Genomic DNA, 6042 nt, shown 5'->3' on the forward strand with positions numbered 1-6042 from the left:
CCAACAGCCTCAATCCATGATATCAATGGGAACAACTATTATACTTAAGACCATTCTTTCTTTCTGGCTGATATGCAAATACCCATGGGGTCAATATGCTACTTTTAAATTCCCCATTAGAGTGATTTCCATTGACCATGTATTTTTTAAATGCTAACTATGAAGGCAATGGCACCCCACTCCAGTACTCTTGCCTGGAAAATCCCATGGATGGAGGAGCCTGGTAGGCTGCAGTCTATGGGGTCGCGAAGAGTCGGACACGACTGAGCGACTTCACTTTCACTTTTCACTTTCCTGCATTGGAGAAGGAAATGGCAACCCACTCCAGTGTTCTTGCCTGGAGAATCCCAGGGACGGGGGAGCCTGGTGGCTGCCGTCTATGGGGTCACACAGAGTCGGACACGACTGAAGTGACTTAGCAGCAGTAGCAGCATGAAAGTGTTACTGTTAGTCGGTCAGTCATGTCTGACTCTTTGTAACCCCATGGACTGTAGCCCACCAGGCTCCTCTGCATGTGGAATTCTCCAGGCAAGAACGTGGAATTCTCTAGGCAGTCTGGAGTGGGTTGCCATGCTCTTCTCCAGGGGATCATCCTAACCCAGTAATCAAACCCAGATCTCCTGCATTGCAGGCGGATTCTTTACCATCTGAGCCATCACAGAAGCCCAACAATATCAAGAACCAGTTTTTCTGTTGTTTTATATCTTAACATTTTCAATTTTTAAAAAATATTTATTTATTTATTTGACTGCACTAAATGTTATCTTTTAGTTACAGCATGTGGGATCTTTAGTTGTGCCATGCAAACTGTTATTTACAGTATGTGGGATCTAGTTCCCTGACCAGGGATTGAACCCAGGCCCCCTGCATTGGGAGCCTGGAGACTTATCCACTGGACCACTAGGCAAGTCCCCTAACATTTTTTAAAGGCAAAAATTAAGAAAGTTTTCTTGGTATCATGATAGTCTCATCATTTATTATAACTTCACAGACTTACTAGGTATATAATTGTCCAACAAAACTCAAAGATGAGGTCCTTATAAAATCAAGAGAGATAACAGGCCATGTAGAACATATTATTTTGCTGAAAGTCCTTAGTCATCCACTAGGTTCATTTTTCTGAATGCCCACTTTTCTCCTTCAGTGGTTTTGATTAAAATTCTGGAAATAGATGCAACTCTCTGGTAATACAGCAGGCAAAATGGAAAGCAGACCATATTAATCTGTCACTAAACCTTAAATATTCCTTCTCTTCTCTTGTCTCATACAAAATGAGCCTCATCTACCATGTATTTTCATTCCACTGCCCCTTTCAGGTTATTGATCTTTGTATTATTTCTGCACGCACATGGAAAGGTTTTATTATGTGTCTGAATTAAATCTATGATGCATACAGGCTGCTTGACTCAGCCAAATGAGTCTTTAATACACTTCAAAGTGAATCTTTAAAAAAATTTTTTTCATTAAGAACTGGTTCCCATTACAACTTCTAAAGTTACTTGATAGGCTTATGCAGTTTTACAGCATGTACTAAATATAAATGAAGAGCAAATAAAAATAAATATTACACATCAGGAGTGCTCATAAAACCACTGGGTAATTGTTCTGTCCTCTAACCAAGCTCAAGAAAGTAGCACCCAAATCCTATTTTTAATGTTCTACACTTTCTATTAAAACCTTATGACTGCGCCCGAGATAAGACCATATGCCTAAGCCAACATTAAGCAATTTCTCTTTTTCTCCCATTAAAACAACAAAACAACACAAAAAAAAATCCAGAAGCTAAGCAAATTTAGCTTCAGCTTCTTAGGATCAACATGTTTAATTAGGAAGATAAAGCATTTTAATCTTAAAAGCAAATTATTTATTCCTCGGGGATTTATTTTCCCATAATATATAATACTAAATGTTTTGAACACATTATTTAAAATAATAGATGAGTGTCTTGGCCCCAGGGCATAAATACACATGTGATGCACTAACAGTTTATTCTCTTAATTATTTACAATGGTTGTGTTCTCTAATAACATTTATGATGTGTTAAGAAAATAAATCAAGAACAATTTAAAAGTAGAAGTCACAAAATATAGCTGAATGAAAATTGGAAACTTGAGTAGTTGAGTAATTGGAAACTTAAGATCGGCTCTAACACTGATCTTGTGTATCTAACATTGTAAATCACTTCTTCTCTAATTACTATTTTTATAATACTATTGCTATAATATTAATTCTTAAATAATGTGATTAAAGTGAGTTAATATTTAATTAATAATCAACATATAGGAATATATAACTTATATACCCATCCAAAAGATTGCCTATTCTGTTAGCAGACAATATAACAATAGCACCTGGGGGACTAAAGATAGGAAAACTGAAGAACTACAGTCCAAATCCATAATGAATATAGACACAAAGTACAAGTTTTAAAGCTCTCTGGGAATAAATGAATACACACAAAAATTAAATTCTGCCCATGAAGGAATGACTATTTCTGCCCCTAATTTCCTCAAGTTCAAATAGAAAGGTAACTGCAAATAAAGAAGTGGGGTGGATCTAAGGGGCAAAAAAGCTTGTAAAGCTCTGTCTGCCTGGCTTACTTCACTTAGTATGACAGTCTCCAGGTCCATCCATGTTGCTGCAAATGGCATTATTTCATTCTTTTTTATTGGTCGAGTTAACAGTCCAGCATATAAATATACCACATCTCCTTTATCCATTCATCTGTGGATGGACATTTTGGTTGCTTCCAACTCTTGGCTACTGTAAATAGTGCTGCAGTGAACATTGGGGTGCATTATCCTTTCCAACTATGGTTTTCTCCAGATAGAGGCCCAGGAGTGGGACTCCTAGATCATATTGTTGTTGTTGTTCAGTCACCCAGTCGTGTCCGACACTTTGCGACTCATGCACTGCAGCATGCCAGGCCTCCCAGAGTTTGCCCAAGTTCATGTTCATTGCATTGGTGATGCCGTCCAGCCATCTCATGCTCTGATGTCCTCTTCTCCTTCTGTCCTCAATCTTTCCCAACATCAAGGACTTTTTCAACAAGTTGTCTGTTCGCATCAGATGACCAAAATACTGGAGCTTAAGCTTCAGCATCAGTCCTTCCAGTGAACATTCAGGTTTGATTTCCCTTAAGATTGACTGGTTTGATCTGCTTGCTGTCCAAGGGACTTTCAGGGGTCTTCTCAAGCACCACAGTTCAAAGGCATCAATTCTTTGGCATTCTACCTTCTTTACAGTCCAGCTCTCACAACAGTACATGATCACTGGGAAGACCATAGCCTTGACTATATGGACCTTTATTGGCAGAGTAATGTCTCTGCTGTTCAACACAATGTCTGAGTTTGTCATCGCTTTCCTGACAGGAAGCAATCTTCTTCTGATCTTACGGCTGCAGTCACCATCCGTAGTGATTCTGAAGTCTAAGAAGAGGAAATCTGTCACTACTTCCACCTTTTCCCCTTCTATTTGCCATGCAGTAATGAGGCCAGATGCCATGATCTTAGTTTTTTTAACGTTTACTTTAAACCTGGCTCTTTCACTCTCTTCCTTCACCCTCATCAAAAAGCTCTTTAGTTCCTCTTCACTTTCTGCTATTAGAGTGGTATCATCCGCATATCTGAGGTTGTTGATGTTTCTCTTGCCTATTTCAAATCCAGATTGTAACTCATCCAGCCCAGCATTTCTCATGATGTGCTCAGCATAAAGGTTAAACAAGCAGGGTGACAGCAGACAGCCCTGTTGTACTCCTTTCTTGATCTTGAACCAATCAGTTGTTCCATACAGGGTTCTAACTGTTGCTTCTTGACCCTTCTTCTACAGGTTTCTCAGGAGACAGGTAAGATGGTCTGGTATCTCCATCTCTCTAGGAGCTTTCCACAGTTTGTCATGATCTACGCATTCAAAGGCTTTAGTGTAGTTGATGAAACATAGGTATCTTTCTGAAATTCCTTTGTTTTTTCTATGATCCAGCAAATGTTGGCAATTTGATCTCTAGTTCCTCTTCCTTTTCTAAACCCAGTGTGGACATCTGGAAGTTCTTGGTTCGCATAATGCTGAAGCCTAGCAGGCAAGATTTTAAGCATGATCTTACCAGCATGGGAGATGAGTGCAATTGTCCAATGCTTAGCGCATTCTTTGGTACTACCCTTCTTGGGAATTGGGATGAGGATTGACTTTTTCCAGTCCTGTCACCACTGCTGGGTCTTCCAGATTTGCTGATATAATGAATGTAAAACCCTGTTGGCATCCTCCTTTAGGGATCTGAATTGTTCTGCTGGAATTTCATCGAATCCACTAGCTATATTAACAGCTTCTTAAAGCCCCACTCGACTTCACACTCCAGAATGTCTGGCTCTGAGTGACTAACCACATCATGGTGGTAATCCAATTCATTAAGATCTTTTTTAATACAGTTCTTCCATGTTATCTTTCATTCTCTTCAGCATCTACTAGGTTTCTACCATTTTTATCCTTTATTATGTCCATCTTTGGCCAGAATTCTCCCTTGAGTATTCTTTGGCCAGAATTCTCCCTTGAGTTTCCAGTTTTCCTGAGTAGATCTCTAGTCTTTCCCCTTCTGTGCTTTCTTCTATTATTAAACACTGTTCATTGAAGAAGGCCTTCTTGTCTCTTCTAGCTATCCTTTGAAACCTGCATTGAATTGGATGTACCTTTCGCTCTCTCCCTTGCTTTTTGCTTTTCTTTGTTCTTCCAGTATTCATAAAGCCTCCTCAAATAAACATGACTTCCTTCTGGTATGCTGGAAACATTCTGTATTCTCATCTTGGTGGTGGTTACAGTTAAACAATGTGTGTGTATGTGTGTGTGTGTGTGTGTGTGTGTAGAAATTCAAAACACATTAGTACATAAACATACATATAAAAATTTATCACTTGAGGCTTGTATGCCTTGTAGGGTGTATGCTATATACTGCAACAAAAAAATTAATAACCAAGTATTTTACATCTTGGCAGCGGAAGTAGGTGAAAGTTTTATCCAAGTTCTCTTTTCAGTGGAGAAGTAAGAGATGAACTTCCTGGTGGTTTGTCTCCTTCCTCATTGTCAAGCATGAAGAACCAAAAAGGGGTCACTTTTATTCTCTTTAACATATTGGTGTCTTCCTATATGATGTATATATTCATTTCCTGAGACTGTCATAAGTAAATTACTGCAGATTTAATGGCTTAAAAGAACAGAAATTTATTCTCTCCAAGTTCTGGAGATGAGAAAGGAAGGTCGAAATGTCGACAGGACTGTACGTCCCCAGAAAGCTCTAGGGAAGGATCCTTCCTTGCCTCTTCCAGCTTCCAGCGGCCCCAAGTGGCCCCTGAGTTGCAGCCGTTTCTCTCCAAGTTCTGCCTCTGTCGTCACATGGCCTTCTCTGAGTCTCAGAGTTTCTGTGTCTTTTCTTCTGATACAAGAACACTTGTCACTGGATTTAGGGCACACCCAGATAATCTCATCTAGACTCAGAGTGATCTCATCAGAGACCTTTTATCTTTTTGACAGGATGGCTCAGACAGTAAAAATTCACCTGCAATGCGGGAGACCCTGGTTCAATCCCTGGGTCAGGAAGACTCACTGGAGAGGGGAAGGGCTACCCACTCCAATATTCTTGCCTGGAAAATCACATGGACAGAGGAGCCTGGTAGGCTACAGTTCATGGGGTCACACGTAGTCAGACATGACTGAGCAACTAACACTTTCACTTTTCAAAGACCTTTAACTTAGTTAAATCTGCAGACTTTGTTTTTTTTACCAAATAAGGCCACATTCACAGGTTCTTGGTGTTAGGATATGGACATATTTTGGGGGAGGGGGCACCATTCAATCCACTAAAATGTGTATAGACTAAAATGAATGCAACTCTCTATTATAATAAAGTTAATATAATGTACATTCTTTGGTCAGTTAAAAACAATGAAATGTATATTTGATTTGTGTGTTTTCCAGATGTAAGAGCAGCTTTGTTTACCTGATCTGACCTTCATAATCAGACTCCCTATAATAAAAAAAGAGATTTGCTGTGGTAAC

The sequence above is a fragment of the Bos taurus genome, chromosome 1 (genome assembly GCF_002263795.3).
Source record: "Bos taurus isolate L1 Dominette 01449 registration number 42190680 breed Hereford chromosome 1, ARS-UCD2.0, whole genome shotgun sequence".
In the NCBI taxonomy this organism is placed as follows: domain Eukaryota; kingdom Metazoa; phylum Chordata; class Mammalia; order Artiodactyla; family Bovidae; genus Bos; species Bos taurus.